The 23,417-nt window shown below is 36.8% G+C and overlaps 2 long non-coding RNA genes across 3 annotated transcripts; one reads left to right on the top strand and one right to left on the bottom strand.

Moving 5' to 3' along the window:
* Window positions 1–1,750: 1,750 nt before the first annotated feature.
* Window positions 1,751–10,472, top strand: LOC101795045 (uncharacterized). 2 transcript variants are annotated; one of them, XR_003496613.3, is made up of 3 exons: window positions 1,751–1,796; window positions 7,026–7,164; window positions 7,971–10,472. It is a non-coding gene; the product is annotated as an uncharacterized lncRNA (long non-coding RNA). The 2 variants fall into 2 exon arrangements; XR_011808572.1 differs by lacking the exon at window positions 1,751–1,796 and adding an exon at window positions 4,271–4,353.
* Window positions 10,473–10,552: 80 nt separating this feature from the next.
* On the bottom strand, window positions 10,553–16,306 carry LOC110354115 (uncharacterized). The gene is made up of 2 exons (XR_002405645.2): window positions 16,229–16,306; window positions 10,553–11,705 (listed from the first exon to the last, which is right to left on the bottom strand). It is a non-coding gene; the product is annotated as an uncharacterized lncRNA (long non-coding RNA).
* Window positions 16,307–23,417: the final 7,111 nt, after the last annotated feature.

The following is a 23,417-nucleotide window of genomic DNA, read 5'->3' as shown; positions in this document are numbered from 1 at the left end:
ATTTCCTCTGGAATACACAATGCTGGGTGACAGCCAGGCTATCAATTTTCATACACTAAGATTTTGTATCCAGGGAGAGACTGATGTGGCATGGTGGGATTCTAACACTCAGAAGACTTTGAGATTATTTGTTCCAACCAGTATTTCCATAATTTACTTGTGTGTGTGCATATGTGTGTGTGTGTGTAACTGCATCTAATTTGTGCTCACAAATGACAGATGTCCTCTCCTTCCTTTGAAACATCAAAGAAAGACTGGTAATAAGATAGGGGTAAACAGAGCTGTAACTGCTTAAATAATTGAAGGTAGTAATAACAGCAAGGTGTAATGGGCTGGCTGACTAGTAGCCATCCTTCCTAGGAGATCAACAGCATATATACCCCAAACAGCTGAACCCAAACTGTCACCCACCAGAGCTCTCCATTCAGCCATTCAGGGAGCCTATTGAGTGCTTAGGGAGAATATGTCTTTTTTGAATATGTCTTTTTTCTTTTTTTTTTTTTTTTTTTTTTAAGATTAGCTCATAACTGGTAGCATATCCCCCTCTTGGAGGAACCACTTAAAGCGATGTGGTGATGAGCTCAAGCTAGTAACTCCTGTCAGATAGTCAAGAGGAAGAACTCTTAAAGGGAGTTGCAGTGCTCACAGTGACATGCGGACATTAAGGAATGTGGGAGCAGAAGACCAGACAGGAAAGCAGGCAGTCCCATAGGCAGATGGCAAATGAAAGGAAAAGGCAAAAGTAGAGGCAGGAAGTCATAAAAAAACAACATGATATTGACTCCAAAAATATTAGAAGCTACCTTGGGATAGAAGTAAGTTGTAAACAAGATGCTGCAGTCTGCGAAGGTTTAACCAGGTCCAAACAACAAAGTGGTTAATGAAAGGCATGTAAAAAAAGAAAAAAGGAGGTAGGCAACAGTAACGAGAGCTTCTGAAGAAATAGTAACTTTTTTTTTTTTTTCCTACATTATTTATTCTTTGTTTTGTGGATGTTCAACAGACACAGAACCATGTGGACAGCAACTTACATTTCCATTTTGCAGCTGGTGCAACATCTTACAAACTGGGTTCCTAAACTGTTGTTTGCCTTCATCTGTGTCTTTGCTGGATTAACCCATAGAACTGTAGAATAAATAAAAAAAAAAATAAATGAGTGTTTCTCTTAGGAAAAATATATATATATAAATTATATATGCATATATATATATATACATGTACACCATATATATACATATACACCATATATATACACCAATAATCATTATCACTCAAAGTTTTGAATTTCATATTCTCTGAATAAACACACAAAATAGATTCTGTGAGCTAATCAGATGCTGATTCATCCATACATTCACACTTTCACAGGTTTCCCCTCCTTCTCCCAAGTATCACTGATTAAAAGACAAGAGATTATCATTATAATATGGATATGATGGATTGGAGATGTGTCCTGGTTTCAGTTAGAACAGAGTTAATTTTCTTCCTAGTAGTTGGTAGAATGCTATGTTTTGGCTTAGGATGAGAAGAGTGCTGATAACACCCCGATGTTTTAATTGCTGAAGAGCAGTGCTTATACTAAGCCAAGGACGTCTCAGCCTTTTGCTCTGTCCTGCCAATGGGCAGGCTGGGGGTGCAGCAAGAGCTGGGAGGGGACAGACCCAGGACAGGTGACCCAAACTAGCCAAAGCGGTATTCCATACCATCTGACGTCATGCTAAACAATATATAGGGGTGGCTAGCCGGGGGGGTGGGCCAGACTGCTCGGGGTTAGGCTGGGCATCGGTCAGCGGGTGGTGAGCAATTGCATTGTGCATCACTTGTTTGTACATATTATTAGTAGTAGTACTATTATCAATATTGTATTATTATTATTATTATTATTATTATTATTATTATTATTATTATTATTATTATTATTATTTTCCTGTCTTATTAACCTGTCTTTATCTCAACTCACAGGCTTCACTTTCCATTTCTCTCCCCCGTCGCAAAGAGGGAGGGGGGAGGGTGAGCGAACGGCTGTGTAGTGTTTAGCTGCCAGCCGGGTTAAACCACGACAAGATGTCAGAACAAGGTTCTACATATCCATTGCTAAAGGAACAATCAAACTAAGTTTAATGAGTGATGCAGACACAGACTTTCCTTTTCAGGATCAATTAGGAAGTCATGGTTAAGGCATATGTGATGCACTGAATTCCATAAGGTTCTAAATATGATTTGTCCTGATATGTAATGGCAGTAATATTCAGTATTGTTTAGTTGGATGTGCCTTTATCAGAGATGAGTAACAGCTCTAAGCGCAGAGGAAACTTCTGTTCTGCAAATTATCAGTTTTAATAACATCCCCCAGCCCTTTGGCTGACAAGCCCAGTCTCTTCCATCCCCTTTTTGTATATCCTTGGCACTTTGAAGTTTCCATTATTTGATTTTTTATTTTATTAACTTTTTTTTTTTTTTTTTTTTCTGAGGATGCTAAACACCACTGAAAATGCCAAAATCTGTCATTATAGTTGCCATAGATTGAACTTTTCAATTGAAGTCAGCAATCAGCTCACAGCCGACTTAATAACAGTTGGCCCATCTCCCTCAGATTTCTTGGAGGAGAAGCTGTGATAGCTGGGAATGTCAGTCCCCCTCCGTTCTCAGAATTGTTTTTGCTGAAGTTACTAAATCACTTCAGAGACTTCTTTCTCTGGTGCTTTTAATCTTGAGGGTTTGCAATTTACAGGGGAAATAGTTGTTGAGGGAACCTTACACAGGTAGTTTGGGAAAAATTCTTCAGCTCTGATAAACAAAAAGGGAGATCAATGTTATCTCAAATCACACACTATCTTATTTTATATAACCTTGCTTAAAAAAAAAAAAAAAAAAAAGAGAGAGACAGAGACAGAGAGAAATGGGAACATGCTACACATCAACCTGCCACTGATGGTGGAAAGGCTAATGTTTTCTAGTAACCACACGGCTAAGCACAGGCACAGATTGTAACACCACACAGGGTTAACCTAAGGTAAATACCTTGCAGCTTGTCTTTCTTACTCTCTGGCAACACTTGTGTAACTTGTCATGCCAGTGAAGTCATACAGAATTGAGCAAAACTAGCTGAAACCAAATATGCAGAGAAACATATTTGTCATTGCACTTAAGCTGACAGCTGTAGCAATTTTCTGTGAGCAGACATACACAGCTTGATGACAAAGAGGGAAGCTTGTGTGGATTTCTAATTGCAGAGTTCTCTTGCAGAGGCCACTGATAATGGGCTTCTGATTTTAAGAAGGATTAAGAAACAATCAAAACCAGGTGGTTTGTTTGGATTTAATATGCACAAATCATTGGGAATTTCTAACTGAATTAGGGAATAAGTTTTCCAGATTTTTCAAGAGGAAGCAGAAACTATTTTAAGATTCAATGTAGGATAGAAGTAATATGATAATAAAAAATGGGTCACTACTTCACAAAAAGTATAAGGAGAATTCATTAAAACCAGTAGTAGCAGAGGTAAGAAGTCTTAATTTTCACCACCATTTAACTGATCACTGTGACATTGACAACAGTATTAAAGGTGACACTGAATTAAAAGTAATTCTAATCTACTTGTATGATTTCTCACTGAAAGCTCCCAACTTCAAACACATTACAAGAGGGTAACTATCCATTTAGGTGTCTTCAAATTTATAGTGTACACAAGGCAAATCGAGTTAAATTAGCCTGTGACAAACAAGCACTGTACTAACTCATATGATTTTGCATTTGCTGTTATATGTGACCCTGGGACTATTCCCACAGCTCAGGTAATGCAGGTTGACTGGTTTTTCAGTGGTACTTTGTGCTTGTCTAAACAGTGACTTTAAAATGATTTGCTGAAAATGTTTGTATCTAAGCATTACTGAAAGCATAGTGAAAATAGATATCTACTCTTCACTCCATTGTGAGCAAAAAAAAAAAAAAAAAAAAAAAAAAAACATTTTTAAAGTATAACCCTAATTAGATATTAAATATATATATATATATATGAGAGAGAAATTCTATTTTGCAAGTCAATAGACATTTTCCTTATATTCTTCAGTACTTTTCTATGTATGGTCTTCAGTTCCCTTTAAACGGCAGCTATCACTTAGTTCATTCCTCAGAGCTCACTGCTGATACCCCCAATTCACCACTAGTTTTTTTTTCTTGTTTCTTTTCACCTTTAAATTCATCTAGAGATTAAGAACCATTTCCGTTCTTTCACTGCTTGCTAAACCTTTCCCGTTTTGACTTCCACTGTAGTGAAACCGCCATTCTGCTCTTTTTTGGTGAGCTTCAGTTGTCTTGAAGAAATTCAGCCTTGTTTTGACAACGTCACTGATGGTAATGCTCTCACAAAGCTGTTTTCTCTCATAGTTTTCACAAATCTCTACTGTCTTCTCTCCTTATTCTTATCTCTCTGATTTCTCCTTTAGTGAGTCCATATAGTTCTCTCTTTGTTACATAATGCATTTCCTGTATAGCCTCCCTGAAGAAAATCAACCCATGGCACATTTTTACCTTCCATTCTTCTGCTGATAAATGAAAAGCCTACCTTTCCAATCTGGAATCTTGATTTGTTTAGACAGAGAACCCATCCCTCAGAGAAAAAGCATAGAGTAATGGGAAAATGAAATACACTTCCCAGCTGCTTGGGAGCAAAACCACAAATTTCTGTCAAGCAATCAGAAATTGTTTGTTCCCAAGATTTTTGTCTCCTGCAGTCTTGGTTACAGTGATTATTTTATCCTCACTTCTCAAGTCATTCAGATTACCTCAGTTCCCAAAGTCAGTTAGCTATATTAATTAATATGTTCACCACACAAACTCTGATTTCACAAAGAAATTTCAAGCTCACTGTAAAACTCTTAATGGTCCCCAATTTGTGAATTTAAGTCTCTAAGTGTCTCCTTAGTTTGGTTGGCCATGCTGTCCTGTGGGCATGGCAAGTCCTCCCTAACAGATCTGTGAATCCACCTTTTTGCCTCTTCTCAGAGCACACCACACTGTACATTCCCTTCAACCTAACGATGTTTTAACTGGAACACAATGTGCTGCTATCTCCATTTTTATTTTTTATTTTTTTTTAAATAACAGATAGAAAAAATATGCAACAGTCTTATAAAATGACATTTGAAGAAAAATTACCCATCAGATACTGTTTAGGTATGAAGGAGGCAGATGTATGTTCTATCAACTGAAGAGGACCTGATGTGTTGAGTAAGAAAGTTTTACTATATAAACAGCTTTAATATTTGAACCGCATTTCAATAATCATAGAATCATTAGGGCAGGAAAAGACCTCTCAGATCATCTGGCCCAAAAATCCTCCTACCACCAATATCATCAACTAAACCACATCCCTAAGCACCACATCCAACTTTTCCTTGAACACCCCCGGGGACAGTGACTCCTCCACCTCCCTGGGCAACCCTTTCCAATGCCTGACTACTCTTTATGAGAAGAAATTTCTCCTCTTCTCCAAACTGAACCTCCCCTGGGACAACTTGTGGCCATACCATTTTGTGCTATTGATAGTTATCTGCAAGAAGAGGCTGACCCCCATCTCCCCACAACATCCTTTCAGGTAGTTGTAGAGAGGATATGTTAAATGATAGCAATATTTGAAAGTAATTACTGAAATTTATGGTGATTGGTTCAGATCTTTCATTAAGAGTACATTTGTACTACAAACTGACGACAGAGTAGAATAAGTGTGTTACAAGAAGTCAATATGTTTTTTAAAGCACTTTTACAGTCTCATTTTTCTGTTTTCTCTTGTAACTTCAGTAGATTAAATTTAAAAAATAATCACTTTGAAAACTATTTTTTTCACAAATGACAAGCTAAAGTAGTATGTAATGAAGTGAATAGTGTGGATGAAAAGCAAAGCAAAAAGAAAAACAACACTAAAAGCAAGCTTTGAATGATTAGATCATTAATACAACAAATACATGTAACATTAGCTTTATACAACTTGACAGCTTTTTAAATATGTCTTCCGTATGCATAAAACTCAAAGAAAACTCAAAGAATATAAAACTTGTGTAAAACCAAAATTAAGATAGCAGTATGTGACATAATAGCTTTGGTAAAATGTTTCTTGTTCACGATGTGGTTTCTGGAATCACGAAGATTAGTTCTTTGCATCAAATATCAAAGAGGCTGGCACAGACAGAAGAGATAAACTCTGCCCCCTTATGAGCTTGTTCATGTCGCTTCTTACCCATTTAAATTCTAGTTAGGTTGATAGCAATGAGAGAAAAGCTTTAAATTGCATTATTAACAATAGGTTAAATCTTAGACTGCTGATTAAATCAATTTCTCTGAGATAAAATCATAATAGGCATTGGCTGTGTTCATCTGACAAGAAACATGTCATTGGTAATGCTTTGTGTTGCCTTTAATGAGTCTGATTGTCATCTTCCAGCAGGGAGAGCATAAAAGGCACCTGCAGGTCTGGGTGAATGGGATCACTGATCGATCACGTTGTCAGGCCTGTCAAGCATTTGGGAACAGCTGAACAAGTACATAAAATCAATGCTGTGGTGTATTTATATGGAGTCTGCCCAGATTAGTCAGCTGATTGAAAATTTTGGCAGAATCAGTTACACGCTAAATATCATTTCCAAAATTATATTTACCTCACAGTACACATGTTTAAAAACAACTGAGTTATTTAATAGAGTGTGTGATTTTTTGTTTTTGAAAAAAAAAAAAAAAGAAATTTATTTATCATTTGGGCCAGCTTTGTCTCTGGGTACAACTGCAGCCTACCTGTTCTTTTTTTTTTTTTTTTTTTCTCCCATTTTTTGTCTTTTTTTTTTTTTCTGACATGAAAATTATTACATTCTTAGTTTTATTTATTATTGATATTTAGCTTCTGCCTCCCATTCACGGAAAGGTAGTTACATTTTAGCAATTATCTTTGCTACTGTTCAGCTATTTTACAAAGATTAGGTTATTCTAGAAAGAAAACAAGCAGATGAATAGAGGAGTCCCTCCTTCTCCCTAAGGAAACTGCATACTTGCTCACTGTGGTCCAAATCACCTCCCTGGTAATGGAGCCAGAAGAACCCCAACGAAGAAGTGCAGCAGGAGGAACTGACTGCTACATCCAGCTCAACCCGCTCCAGCAGCTTAATGGATGCACAGGTGAGCCTCTGGTCTGTGATAGTCTTTGGGGTTACTGGAAAGGGAAATAATAACATTAAAGCAGCAGTTCTGGGTCACAACCTAGAGTAGGTTTCTTTAAAATGGACAATTAACATGGTCATTTTTGCATGTAATGCAATGCATATCCATTTCTACTCTTTTGTTTTCTGATAAATTTTCTGTTTCCTTTCTGTCATTCCACATTCATATCTTATAATTCATTCACTGGCTTTCCATTCACATCCTAATCTTCCCTCACTCCATTTTTGTCCTCAGGGACTCACTTTCTCACAATCCTCTCCACCTCTATCTTCTTTCTTCATTTGCTTGCCTTATTTGTAGTCCATAAATTCACAGAGGGATGAAACTAATCTAATTCAAGCCTACATCCAAAAACAGCTTATTCAATTCAAAATTATTCTTTCTGTTGTTTATGATACATGACATTTTTTCTTTGCAGATGGATAGATTTCATGTTTGGACATGAAACGTATTACTAAGTTTGCAGGGCACTTTTTTTTTTGGGTTTTGTTTTCTTTGTCTTTTCCTCCTTTTTTAATCTTCTCTACATTTTTATCTTTGCATCAGTCATTCCTGCTTTTTGACTGTACAAGCTTGTTCCAACATTGTGCCTTCATAGTTAGTTTAGCTCTGTCACTTTCAGTAGGAGTTAATCTGTTTAAACGTTGTCATAGTTGTAGTAATGTAACATAACAATGGCCAAGTTCAACTATAAAGTAATAACATAAAGTTTTAGCATAAATTCATTTATCAGGTTGGGATAATAGGCATATTGCTCTTTCCAGCCCACATGTTACTTGCAAAGTCCCTTCCAACAAGCTTCCTGGATTAGACCTTCTTCCTCCCAGCTGTGAAACAAAAGATCGTCAGATCTTCAAATCTTCTCACACTGAAACACCAGAAGCTTCAACTTCTGCAGAGCATGGCTTACACTCTATTTCAGGGGAAAATAAGGATATAAGGCTGAAGTTGTTCACAGTCATAGATATTTGAATTTTAGAAGACAATACAGTATTTTGCAGGATGATGTGTGTCCAGGTACCATTGTGATTGTTTTGAAACTTAGAGTGGATTGATAGTAATGCAACTGTGGTGGATTTAAACCTTTTAGAGTAAAACTGGAGAATTCACAAGATGTTCTTGTCAATGATGCAGCTGTGACTGTAAAGTTCTTATCTGATGAGTAGTGATAACTCTAAATTAAAACTCTTAATTACAATTCTTTATTATAACGTTATATATGAATGCATACCAGAAGTAGTTGGTGAGGGAGGAAGAAAAATCTCTAAGGCTGGTAAGAACTCACAGGTGAATGTTTTGAATCCAAATATTCCAGGGCATGTTGTACATGTTACTCAGTAGCCTGTATTGGAAATACTGGGATAGAGCTGTCTTCTCCATACACCATATTTCACTTAAATTAGTGAGATTTTTGCTTCCTTGGCAAAGGCAAGAATGAGATCTCGGTGTTTAAGTTGCCATGGCCAATGTAAAAAGCAGCATCTCACTGCAGGTGCATAGCCAGGTCTCTGCTGAAATGTGTGCAGTCTAATGTTAGCAAAAAGGAAAACACTTGTCATCACTGTCATTGATTTGCTGAAGTACAGCATGAGTGCTTTTCTTCCTTCCTTGATCTTTCCTACCCAGTGGTGTCATATCCGTAACATCCTCTTCCCCTCTTCTTTCTGATTACCAGATATAAGACTTTTTGAGAAAAATTCCATGATTTTTAACTTCTAAAGAGTCTTCTCTAATCTAGACTACTATTGTTAAAATCTGAATCATTCCAAAAGAACAAGCATCTAAATTTCTGGGAAGGAAAAAAAAAAAAAAGGTTTCAAACATGATATATGCATAGCTTTTTAGCTTTTTAGTTTATTTCTTCTTTGTCAACATCTCAGAGAACCAGGCAACTGGTAACAACAGTTGTACACAAGCAGAAAAGTATTGCCCGCAAGGTAACACATTCCCTCTCCCTCAATATCCCTCTCAATATAGTATTTTTGTTCATCAGCTTTACTTCAATAGTTTAATTAAATGGTGGGACCAGAAAATGAGTGCTGCAACTCTGGAAGGTGATGCCATCTCTGCCCCAGTTTCACAAGTAGCCTTACGCGGCAGTTCATAGAAGAGCATTATTCCATAAGCCTCTGACAAGTTTGCTGCTGCTTCTCACTCCTGCAGCTATAAACTATCTCACTCCAGATAGCTATAAATTGGGGAATGTCTGTGTTCTTTATTTCCTCTCAGTAGGTGTCTGTAAATCAAACCCAGCAGGTGTATCCCCCGTTTTCATATGACCCCAACAGTTGGATGTGTTAATAGTACTAGCCACTCCAGATCCCTTTTAAATGACTGAATAACATTGGTGAAACATTTTAATTTTTTTCTGTGCTATAAATAAACTGCAATTACCATATACATGGATTAAGAACATGTCTCTGGAAAGCCTGCTAATAAACTCTGTTTCTTGAAAGTTACGTCTTTTGTATTACTGCCATGCCTCTGTTTGATGTCCTTGAAATCCTGATGTTAGAATTCTTTACCTTCCAACAAATTTGTAAATTATTTTTAAATTTATTCTAATTATTTCTCTAACATTCCAGTAGTTATGTACAGGAATAAGTATTTATAACTTTACAGAATGTGAATTAGCATTTGAATTTTAAAATAGCTTTTGATTACCAAAATGGTTTCAAAGTAAATTAAAAAAAAAAAAAAAAATAGACGCAGATAGTGTCATACAGATTGTGAGTTCCTATGTACTTTAAAATGTATGAATTGTGACATGATCCAGGGAACTTTGAAACTACATCAATTATTTTGCATCTGGCATTGCACACCACCTGCATACTGAGAGAGCAGAGGGCTTGATGATTTTTGAAACTCGTTTCCGTGGATGGTCACATGAATGCATTGTATTGTTTTCTAGACAGATGGAAAGCTAGTAATGTCCCAGAATTCAAATATGACTTGTATTGAATCTTGGTTTATATTTTACTTTGTTTGTTTGTTTTGTTATTTTGGCATATTCTGATATATCAAAAGCAGAGCATTCTTTTCTGAAGAGCAACTTAAATTATATACATCTATATCCTTCCTTCTACATGCAGTTGGGCTGCCCCAGGGGAATTGAAAGTAGAATTTGATATATACTGTCTGAAAGGGCACATTTTAATATCTACAGTTTCATTGTTTATTGCGTTTCAAATAGATTCTGTAGCCAAATAAATTAATGTATGCAAACATTTGGCTCTTTCTATGTTCTTCAAATACTTTTATTTGCATCAGAGCACTGTTTCTAAAAATTTACTCCAGTACAGAAGATCAGTTTAAGAAGAAAAAAAAAAAAAAAAAGGGCCAGAGCTGGCACAGTGAAGGTATTCTTATTTTCCAATGGTGTTTCACATGTTGCAAGTAACACAAGCTCCCAGCAGCAGAATATCAAAACTCTGCACCACTAAATACAGTTGTACATAGCATAATAAAAAATGTTTGTACGTCCCTTCATAGTTTAAAATAATAATAATAAGTAATGCAATGCTGGTTGACAAAGAATATTGTCCTGGTTTTAGATGTAATAAAGTTTTCTTCCTAGTAGATGGTATGGTGTTGTGTTTGGGATGGAGGATGAGAATAATGCTGATAACACACCGATGTTTTAGTTGATGCAGAGGAGTTCTCACACAGAGCCAAGGACTCTTCCACTTGTCATGCTGCCCTGACGGTAAGGAGGCTGGTGGTACATGAGGAGCTGGGAGGGGATGTGGCCATGACAGGTGATTCAGACTGACCAAAGGGTTGACTTATACCATAAGGCATCATGCTCAACAATAAAAGCTGGGACAGAAGAGGGAAGAGAAGAGAATATTCAGAATAACGGTGTTTTCCTTCCCAAGAAACTGTTATGTGTGACGAGCCCTGCTTTCCTGGCAAAGGACAAACATCTGCTTGCTGATAGGAAGAAGTGAGTGAATTCCTTGTTCTGCTTTGCTTGTACACACAGCTTTTGCTTTACCTAGTAAACCGTCTTTATCTCAACCCCTGAATCCTTGCACTTTTACCTTTCTGATTCTCTCCCCCATCTTACCAGTGACAGGGAGTTACTGAGCATCTGCATGATGCTGAACTGCCTACCAAGGTTAAACCACAATGGATCCAGACTGGACACTGTATTCAGAAGTGGTATCACGGATGCCAAACAGAAGAGAAGTATCACTTCCCTGAAACCGCAGACTACATTCTTGCCAATGCAGGATAGGTTGGGCCACCCATGTTTCAAGGCCTCACTGCTGATCCAGGCTCAGACTTGATGACAGGGATCCACAGGCCTTACGCTTCAGAACTACTTTCCAGAAAGTCTTCTCCCAGTTTGTACTGGTGCACAAGGTTATTCCTCTCCAGGTGCAGGACTTGACACATGCCTATGATGAATTTCATGGAGTCCTGTCTGTTCTCCTCTCCAAAGTTGCATGGGCCCTCCGAATAGCAGCCCAGCCCTCCAGCACTTCAACCAGTTCCTGCAATTAATTAACATCCACAACACTGTTGAAAATCAGCTTTGATTTGATATGTCTGAGATCAGTAGACCAGTGGTCTAACCAGGACTAAACTTTAGGTCTCTGATGTCCTTGAATTGAAAGTCAAGTTGGTGCAGAAAGATCCCTATGAGGACTGATGAAGTATACCCATGTCAAAAGACAATCTTGCTTGGTGCAGAAGGGATTTTATGATGGATGAACCTTTAATCTTTATGACAAATAAAGATAGTGGAACATATTTCCAAAGAGGATGCCTCTCCACTCTCCAGTATTGTTATATGAAGGTAATATATGGATTTCTTGCTAGGAATTATTCCTCCTCTGCCCTACAAAAATATGTCAACTTCCTGAACAGAAAAAAAGTTATTCTTCCCTGACTAAAGTAATGTAGGTATAACACAAAAAAATTAATTGATTCAAGTGAATGGGTATTTCTATTTGACATTCTGTATTTCAAAATTAAGATATCTTTTAGATTGTATTTGCTTATAAGAAAGAATCTTTTATTCTTGCCTGAAAAAAAAAAAAAAAAGTTGGTTAATTTCTCCATCTAAAATGAATTTTTACAGGCAGCGTTTAACACCTTGAAATGTAAGGTGTTAATGGAAGTACTGACTGACCTTTAACAACCAGAACAAATGGCTTATCTGTAACAATCAGATTTAAAAGCTCCTCAGATACATGTGCAGGTGCTTGATTTTTGATATGTGCTTATTAGACAGAAATTAAAGATTTAAATGGTTTGGACTAACTTTTACTAGTAGAATTTTTGTTTTAATTGATACCCACAATAACAATGTGTTTAACCATCCAGTGTTTTGAATATGATGTAAGAACCATCTTCCAAAGGATTTAGACTTAGTAATGACTTTTTATTGTTACTACATGGCTGTCTCTCACTTTAATGCCCCTGTGTCCTGATTCTCCTCTGCTTATCAATTTCATCAGTCTGAGAAAATAATTAAAAATTTTATTAACAACAATGAAAATATCTAAGAAAACTCTCTGAGTTTGAGATTCAAGATTCAGACCCAGTATAAGAATTCCCCCAGAAGCAGAAATATTTAGTTTTAGGGGTTGTTAGATTTTATTATTTTTATTTTTTGGTGGTGGGAGTTCATTTGGAGGACTGTGTAATTCTCTTGTTTGTGTAATTGAACATATCTGTAATTTATCCATAGGTTAAATAGGTTTCTGGTCATTCTTAAATAGAATGACTCTTAAAAGTTTTAGATTATATAGGCTTGTGGATCAACATCACAGCATCTAGCTTACACCTGGATGACTCTAGGAAGAGGATTAAGATGAGCTAGATAATGAAGGATGGCAACCTTGAGCTATCCATAGATGTCAACCACTTCTTCTTGGCCAGGTCCTACACACTCCCTTTGGCAGTCAATTAGGAGAAATAACTATTAGAGAAATGGGGATTTATTTTGGTGTTATTCATCTGGCTTCCATATCAGCATGTATCTTGCATTAGATGTATACTTTAGGATGAAATGAATTACAAACTAAAAATGGCAATTGCTTCCAATAACTATAAGGGGAATTTAAATTATTAGCTCCTAAATAGATGTCTGTAATGCATCTGTTTTTTATCAGGTAAATTTCATATATTGCCTTAGGTGCCTAAAAGCTTTTTACAATATAGACTTTAGATTTATTTAGATTTAACTCAAAGTAAATAGACAGATTTTCAAAGGTACTTCAATGCATCAAAACAGAGTTAGATTCCCATTATTACGTTCAAGCATTGAATTAAAGATGAATTATTACCTAACTTTCTGAGATACACTTGAAAGTAATGTCAGCATCTGACTACAATTCTAGGCAATTGAATACATTTGAAAACTGAACCTTACATCTTCAATTTACCTCTGAAAGCAAAATGCCTCTGACAAAATAAATAAATCCAATTTCTAGAATTTCCCTTTATTTTCATTTCAGTATTTCATGTGCCACCTATCACAAAGGCACAATTAAAGGGACATAAAGATCATAAATGTATGCAGAAATGTGCTTGATTCCATTCTTTATGCAACTGACAACAGAAGAAAATTACGTAGTAAAAATCCTTCCTTACTTTCAATCACTTTCACAGCTTATTATCAAGGTTTTGTGTTGTATAGAGGGGCAGGACAATAACTTTGTACTATGTTGGAGTAACCCAAGTTTGTGTTAGATCTGGTCTTCATTTAGGATTCAAAATGAAACATAACTCATTTGCTGTCAGTGACTTTTTGTCACTGACATCAATAATGTCAATAATATCTTTTGGTAAATTTCAATTATGTATTTATTAAAACAAATATATTAAGTTGAGGTGTTGAGATATTGTACTGAGACAGATCTGATTTCTGCAATATCCACTGAACTACTTAAATCATTATATGTAATTATTAAATATAATTGTTATAATAGAGACTGTCCCACTTGGCTAGAAGACTCCTAAGAATGATGTACTAGAAAATAACTTTAAATTGCATGCCCTCGTCTCTCAAACTGCAGACATGAAGAATTTTCTATTTCCTAAGCTAAATATCCTTTCTCTGTAATAAGCATTCAGATAAATTACTCTTATATAGCTCTAATCATTTATCTCTGAGGTGTGTGGGAGATGACTTCTGGCTTTCCAATGAGAATTGCTCTGAAATACTTTTCAAAAGTAATTTTTTTTTTTTTTTTTAAATTTCCTTTATTCAAATTATTTTTAATGCAGGAAAAGATCTATATAACCATATAACCAGGCTGGCACTTGAACCCTTCTGCAACACACAGTGGCAGTGCTTCTCTAAAGGAATTATAAGTGGTTATTTCTTGGATTAAAAGCAACGTTAAAATGGCAGAATTATTGCTATGATTCCTGGCAGCAGGTACAATTTGTTGGGATTGCAGATATTACAGTTATGTCAAAGCTGGGTCTAAATTTATTTGCTTTATACTGAGTGAACACAAAGAGCTCCTTACCTTGATCCTTCCTAGATGTTTCTGTTCTTTTGACTTGGAAATTTTCTAGACAGTTCATTTGTGTATTGTGAAGAATAAAGGCAAAGAAATTAGGAAAGCCAAAAGAAAAGCATAGAAGAGTTGTTCTGGTTTTGAGACTTTATATATATATATTTATGTTTCTTCCCATTGCTCTTTTCCTGAGCCTGTCCTGGAAGTGTCTTCATAAGCTCTGAACCGGCTTGAACTTTGATAAGAACTTCTCATCTTTTGTAGTATTTTCATCAGACAAGTCCCCCAGTAAAAGCAGAGCCACTTGAGACATGAGTGGGCTCTTCTGAAAACAATTCTCTTGACATGGCCTAATGAATAGGCAGTGAAGCTTACAATAGACTTTTCCTCCTGCGTCATCATAGTAATTGGACTGTGGTCATGGTCATACTGCAGAGCAAATGTGATTGCTGAAAGCTCTGAATCAGAAATGCTTTTGGTTTTGCTTGGCAATACCTGGTTTTATACCTCCTGGGTTCTAGGGGTTTTGGAATGGAAGCTTGTTCGCATTCCACTAGAGAAAGGAAGATATTCCAAGAAATTCTACCTTATCTTTGAAGCATATGGAAGAAAAATAGCACGTAGTATTCTCCATTTTATTTTATTTTCCCTCAATGTTTTTTACCTTAAAAGAGGAAAACTTATTTTTGTTTCATTGCTTTTTTCCCCCCTAAAAGCAATGAAGAAGATGCAAATTCAGATTATCAAATGGTATTTATAACGAAGCTACAAAGTCAGTTTTATCAAGGCAATTTAATTACAATAAAATGTCTCTCACTTATATATGAGGATCTACTTTCTATAGCAATCAATAGGAGTTTTTGCTTAAGGCAAAACAGATAGAAATTCCTTTAGAAAAAAAAAAAAAAAAAAAAAAAAGAATTAGGATTAGAAGTGTTTTTCCACCAGAGGCTTAAGAATAAAAAGAGAATTTATTAAGATAGAAAATTTGGAAGAAACATTTTAAAAATCAGTTAATGTATTATTAATAGGTTCATAGGGGATGTGGTTATCCAGCAGATTTAGATACTGGTCTCCTACAGAAGTGCCCTATTTGTCTGGCTTCTCCCACTCTTCCTCTTCTGCTCTCCCTCCTAGTTCTAGACTGCTCTAGATTTGAGAAAGTTTTCATTTTCAATCTAATATTTACTGAAAGTTTTATTTTTATTCATAGTCATTCCCTGAGTATTAATGCTTTATCAGAATCATACCAGGTACACATCAAATATTGTAAAGCCATAATCACTAAGCCAACCATCAACCTGACCTAACAAGTGCCATCTCTAAACAATGTCCCTTCGCACCACATCCACACATCTCATAAATGCCTCCAGGGATGGGGACTCCACCACTTCCTTTGGCAGCCCATTCCAATGCTTGACAACACTCTCCTTGAATAAATTCTTCCTATTGTCCAATACAAACCTACATAAAACTTCCCTGGAACAATGTGAAACCGTTTTCTCCTGTACTGTCACTTGAGAAAAGAGACCAATACCCACCTTGTTACAACTTCCTTTCAAGTATTTTTAGAGAGTAGTGAGGTCTTCTCTCAGTCTCCTCTTTGTAGACTAAACAACCCCAATTCCCTCAGCTGTTTCTCATAACACCTGTTTTCTAGTCCTTTCACCTGGTTTGTTGCTATTCTCTGCATATAGTCAAGCAATTCAGTAACCTTCTTGTAATGAGGAGACCAAAACTGAACACAGGTCTTGGTATGAGTTCTCACCAGTGCCATATACAAGGGGACAATCACATCTCTAGTCCAGCTGGACATACTATTTCTGATGCAGGCCAGGATGCCTTTGGCCTTGTTGGACACCTGGGCACACTGCTGGCTCATGTTCAACCTGCTGTCAACCAGCACCCCCAGGTGCTGGTTATCAGCAACACCATCAGACTAGGGACTCTACTGACTTGTTTATAAGCCTTATTTTCAAACTAATAACAGTATTCTTGGTGGAAGAAGAGAGTTGCAGCAAATTTATAACATTTATAACAGTTTACAAATAACTAGTCCCTGCCATAACTACATGAAAAAGAAAATTTAATTTTTGAAAATACTTTCTGAAAGTCCGGTAGTTCTCAACAGGGTGTTTACAAGATGATAGTTACAGACTCTGGAGCAATTCATTCAACAGCTGAGCCCAGGGTAGAAAAGAAATTGAAAATAATGCAAGATAGGGTTGAATGTACCAGGGTAATACATTGTACTGTGTGGTATAATGTAAAAGATCATCTTGACATGCAAAAAGAAAGGATTAAAAAGTATGTGGAAAGTTATTTTCCTAGAAAGAGAAATGCAGGGCAGATCTCAAAGTGAAATGAAGTCATGCTATTGGAACACGTGAACTATTGATTCTGATTTAAAATGTAAACAGGAATTCCTCTGAAAGTTTGATAGATATCATCCTGAAAAGTTGTGGGCAGATTATGAATAATAGCCACTGTGAAGGTCACGAACAGGAGCTTTTAGGTCAACAGAAATATTAGGCTCGAGCTGTCTGTCTTGATAACCTAACATACCCTGTTAACCATATGATATTCATAAGTGGTTTGCAATATGCAAAGGTTTAGCACTGTATGCACAGATATTTTAAGACCATTTGAACTGTTAAGTAGTACATGATTTACTCTTTGCACAAGGCAGAATTTCTTATCCTAGGCTCTAAGCAACTTACCCTGGTTTCCTAACTTAACCACAAGGTCATCTTTTCTCTTGACCACAAAATTATTTTTCCGGTCTCATGGGTATTTCAGGTCTTGTTCAATTATGGCTTAGATGCTTGCTCACTGAAGTAAGCAGCTGGAGCAGTTTGATATTATATTTTCGTTCCCATCAACCAGAGAATAACACCTCATTGACTCTGGCAGGAGAAACGAAGTATGAACCTTCATCAAACATTTCAGTAAAAAAAAAAAAAAAAAAAAAAAAAAAAAAAATTAGTTTAAGCTAGGGTTTTGTGACCTGTAGTTTATGCTACCAGTTTTTACAGCAAATGTAATGCTTCTGAAGTTTGTTCAGACACTGCAACCTACACGTACAGCCAGAAGTGGTCTACAGTGGGAAAAAACCTTGTTACAGCCATTAGTGAAGCAAATGCATGCCTAAGCCTTATAGCAGGTCACACACCCTGTATATGTGGGTTGTAGGCAGTCCCAATAAGTGACTGTTTTACTTTCCTCTCCCTGTCCTCTGAACACAGAGAAGCAGCTTGCATTCAGCTCTTCCTGGTTGGTCTAATGGAAGAAAGACAGGATGTGAAGACTTGCCACTCTCTGCCATGGACTGTAGATGTGGTGAAAACTGTTCATATCTTCTCCTAACATATTTCCCAAGCCATAGAGCAAACTAGGGCACACAGTGTAGGTTCTGTGTGTCAGTCATAGAATCCAGCCATAATAGTTGTAATGCTTTCCATGCATAAATGTCGCCAGAGTAAAATATTAATGTGTGTTACTGTGAATAATCCAGAAATGTCATACTGTAAGCTAAGAATGTGGCTTCTCAGTTGTTTCCTGGCCATCTGTAGCATTGGAACAATTGCTGTGCTACATAATACAGATGAAATGTGCCTTTGTGATCTCTAACTCCAGGTTTTCTCTCCCATGGAACAAACCTTGCAGAGTACATTTCTACCACAGAAATGTTGCTGTGAAATGTCCTTTATTCCACAGTCATTGATTATGTAATATGATCTTTAAAAAATAACTGTGTTATGTTGTCTATGACTTCTCAAATTGAATGCTTTTTCTTGGGTATGTTCATTCCCTATGGTGCTACCATTTTCAGCCTAATAAATGATGTAAATTCAGAATTTGTTAAAGGATTCTTCAGATATTTCAAAAGCACTTGATTTTAAAAACTGTTGTTACCCAGGTCCTTAAAATGGATCTCCTTTGAGGTGACCCAGGTTGGAATACAAAATCACAGATCACTGCTGGTATTTTTGTCTCAGTCTAACCATAGATGTACTGCTCAAAGCAGTACATCTATGTACTGCTCAAAGTACAAGCTCAAAGTTACCAAAGAAGTTGAAGCCAACCTTCTTTCATGTGATGGAGGAGGTCTGGGAATGAAGAGTCTTGCTATTCCTGTGTAATAATGAAACAAGGGCTTCTGGCTATAACAGCCTTTATATGTGTGAAATGCCAAGTCATCTGTTAAAACACATACTATTGCATAAAATCTGAGTTTAAAGGTTTTTATTGTTGTTGTTGTTTGTTTGTTTGTTTGTTGTTTTGTTTTGTTTTGTTTTCCTTACAAATGGTGAATAGCCTCTGACTTGCCAATTGTTATCAAAGTTCCCATCCAGCAATGTCCTTCTGTCTTGCATAGCAAGGACCGAAGAGGGGGACTATAATCATACTCCCTTCTTTAGAGCAGTAAGTGGAGGGTGAAAAAGAAGGAGAGAAAGAAGAGAGGGCAGTGTAGACCAGCTGTAGTTTAGGCTGAGCTTCATGGTATAGAAATGTATACCGTAGAGCATCTGGAAAATTGTCTGTGGCTGGGTGTCCAAGCTAAAATAAAGTTATATCCTATTCTTTGGACCCCATACACTCAAGCAAATCACTCACCCACTGCATCCATTCTTTTCTGAAGGTGATGCCTTCCCTCACAGTGGCTCTGCACTTGCCACTGGGTATTCCAGCCCTTCATCACATGCACAGTGAATAATTTCCTTCACAGTTTGGATGTGTAATGTTTTCATTTCTCACTCTTTCTCTTTTCTTTGCTTTGTCCCATGGGTTAGAAATCCCAAAAGAAGGCATGGGACATTCCAAGGCTGTTTGGTTTAGAAAGCAGCTGACATCATGTTTCCTTGTGCAAGATAAAAAGTTTTCAAAGCACATAGGTGTTGTTCCTATGATTGTCTTCAGGAAGATTCTCTGCAGAAGTGAGGAAGAAAAGATATTTTTTATTTTTTTTTTTTTTTTTCCCGAAAACTAAAGCTGGTCAGGCATTTTACAAAAGAACTTGGGAGTCTTTTTCAGGCCAAGAGAAATCAGGAAGTTTCAAAATCTACCTCATTTCCTGCCAGCTCACCTTCCTTGCTGTACGTCATCCATGTGGCTAGCTGACAGGGAGCCAAGAGCCTGGTAGCACTGCCTGTTCAGCAGGAGGGCTCTCAGATCTGTACCAGCCTAGGGTGGGAAATAATGACCATTCTCCTCTCTGTTTATAAATAAATAAATAAGTAATCAATCAATCTAGTTTATCTTAGTTTTACAGGATTTAAATTTCCTTTCCTGATAAACTATAGTCTCATCTGCGTATACATTTTTAGATATAGTGAAATACAAACTCATCTCCTATTTTCATCTCTCTCCATTTCCAAAAAGCTGCCTCTTCCTCCACATATTTATCCTTTATCAAAGGTAGGACAGCATATCCATCTTCTTTTTTTCCCTTTTCCTCAGTGCCAGTGCTAGCGACTGCAAGCTCCCCTCCACCCCTCAGATTCTCAGCAGGCAGTTGCACCAAGCATTAGGTGCACACAAATGCTGTGCCTGTGACATGCATTCAAAGTATTTTTAGAATTTAGTTAATAGGGACTCAGATAAAGCAGTTGCATTCCTGTGCTTATTTAGTTACAGGGGAAAAAAAATGGGGTCAGTTCCATTTTCAGAGTTCTAAAGGTTTGAAGACTTTGTTTGTAAAAAATCTCCTTATTTTACACCAAAAAGGTAGCAAGTTATTTTCAGTTATGTTGACTATTTATATCTGTTTATTTCATTAGTAGTGTTAGCATAGATTTGTGAACAGTGTGGGTTCATCACTTGGATATAAAGATTGAGCTCAAATTCTTTTTAAAATATATTAATACTCTAGAGGTAAATCAAATCAAAGAAAATTCCTCTTACAAACTATCTGGTTTTGGTAGCTTGTGCTTCAAAAACTTCTTGAAAAGAAGGATATATAATGCTAAAATATTCAAACAAAAATGGTACAAGATCTGAAAATATTTGGACATTAATCCACAATTGTTGTGTACCTTAAATAGTCCTCAGGTTACTCAGGCTACCTTGTCTCCAAGATACCTACTCCTCTTGACAAAATAATGTGTGATCAGATGCCCTGCCAAGTGCATATATTTTAATAGTAAATAAACAAGTTCCCAGTAGCTCTCTTGCAGTCGGCAAGGGAACTAATTTCCAGCTGCTTGTTTTCTTCTAACAGATGAATAAATACATTCCCAGTACTATAATACCTTCAGCAAGAAAATGATTGCGCAGTAACTCAAGGCCAAGATATGCTCATCCTGCTGTTGTTTATCTGAAAGCAGGTGGGATATTGCCCAGGTACGTCTCAAAAATTTTATAAGATCCTATAGGTGAGGGATATAATCCAAGAAAGATATCTCTCATGGGAAACTGTAATTGGAATTTTCCCTTTTGAATTATAATGCAAGTAATACGAGGGTGAGCAATTTAATGGGACTGAATTGGAAACAGAAAATGAAATCCAATGTATTAAGCTCACAGAAAATAGAAAAGACTTTAAAGGACAGAGTTCTGCAAAAAAATTTTTTCTTGTGATCTCAAAGGGCATCATAATTCCTCAAAATAAACTTTCTCTTTATTAATAGTACTGTTCTTTGTGGTTTGGACCTTTACCTTTGCCAGTTTTCCAAACTGCATTGTTATGTTTACTCCTTAATAGTTCTAGTAGTATTAGGCTTCATTTTCTCAACAAAACACAAGGAATGTAATCTCTCATCTTTACAGAAATTCTGTGTATAGAGTGCTCTCCTCTCTGCATTTGATAATAGAGTTGTGCAAATATACATAGAATCATAGAATGGTTTGAGTTGAAAGGGATTTTAAAGATCATCTGATTCCAAGCCCCCTGCCATGGGCAGGGACACCTTCCAGTAGACCATGTTGCTCAAAGCCCTGTTCAACCTGGCCTTGAACATCTCCAGGGATGGGACATCCACAGCATCTCTGGGCAGCTTGAGAACATTGCAGACTTTATAGTGTTCCTCTTATAATGCAATTACCTAGATTTAGTTTGTTCTTCAGTGGCATAGCTGAGAGCTGATGTGGGTAGAGGTACAAGTCCTTCCAGTACTTCATCTTATAACACAGCATACATAATTCTGTTATACCTGAACAAAAATTCTGCTGAAATCACAAAGCTCTGGCAATGGGATATCCTTTGGCCTTCACTTGGCCATGATCCATGGATTTCTTGCAAAGCCCTTTTCTGTGACTGCAGTTTCATTCAGTAAAAGGTGAAGGAACATTGTCATGCTCGACTTGGGAAAGTAAGAGGAAGTTTCTTAGCTGCTTATCTAGAGATCTGGGTTACTGATTTTTTCTTGTTTTATTATGCCTACAATGTGTGACAGCCACAAGTAAAAACCCCCTGCTAAACAAGTGTTATCAAGCTCTGGTGAGTCACATTTTCTTCTCACACATTGAGTGGGAGAGTACGCCTGATGGAAAGTGCTGTGTTCATGCTAGGGACTGTCAAGGATGGCCAAACTGAGGGACACAACATGGAAAATAATCATTCAGCAGTCTCCTAGAGACTTTCTAAATTATGTTGTTGTCATTAACCCTCCTTAGACACAACTTCTTCCAGTCATTTCTTTTTGTCTTATTGTGACTTCCTTTTTGTATCTTACTTAGTATTTCACAGCATTAAGTACTGTGACCTTACAGCCGGTCACTCATTCCAACTAGGTTAAATGTGTCTGACCAAGACTTTGTGAAATCTGTCTTAATAAGTCTTAAAATACCTAAGGTGGATTCATCCTACTTTTAATGGTCAGGTATCTAATTTTAAGTAGTTGATGAGAAACAAGAAGCACTGGATGGCAATATGTCTCATCCTAAAACTTGTGTCTGTAAATTACTAGGAATAATAACTTTAAAGAAGTACCTGTCTCTGTCCATTGACCACACAGGGAGACAAGGTGAATAGTTTAGGCTTAAGCAGTTGATTGACAGATGTGTGAAGTAAAATAGATCTCACTTGTGGTGTTTGCATCAAGACTATCTAGTTTTTTAGGCCAATGCATACAAAATAAGCACCTGCCCTTAACATAATGAGTCAGATAGCCTTAATATAGGAATGAGGAAGCTAGTCATCCTATATATAGATGTATATATAGGCATACTGTGAAAAATCAACACCTCTGAAGAATGATTCATTATGCTAAGTGTGTTTTCCTGCCTCCATTAATCGTAGGCCTTAAATGCTTTTGTAGACTGGCTCAGTGCATATTGATCAAGGAGCTGCCTTGAGCTAGCCACTGTGAAAATCTAGATGCTGCTGCCCAGATCTACATTTCTAAACCTTCTTTTGAAGCAGCTTCACAAAAGGAAATGAGAGCTCTAAGTTCTTTTTCAGCTTGAGCAGGTTTAAACACAGATCTTATGTCATAACCCTGTAACTGTTGCTCAAAAATAACAGAAAAGTGTCCTTCATCAGTAAGCCAAGCACTCTTTTGTCCATTTGCTTTCTCTCCTGGCTGGAAAATGGCACTCTGCAAGAGAAAGGTTAACATTTGTACAGCCCCATTGTTCCCCATAGACTACCCATTCAGGACAATAGACCTCAGAAATATTGTGACCCAAAAAGTATGCATTGGTTGCTTTGTTAAGATTTGTTAAGTGATTAAAAATGCTCACTGCAATCTGGTCAAAATTTGGCCTATAGGTCTTATGTTTTTAGAAAAA

The sequence above is a fragment of the Anas platyrhynchos genome, chromosome 3 (assembly GCF_047663525.1).
Source record: "Anas platyrhynchos isolate ZD024472 breed Pekin duck chromosome 3, IASCAAS_PekinDuck_T2T, whole genome shotgun sequence".
Lineage (NCBI taxonomy): Eukaryota > Metazoa > Chordata > Aves > Anseriformes > Anatidae > Anas > Anas platyrhynchos.
This window is presented reverse-complemented; position numbering and strand designations above follow the sequence as displayed.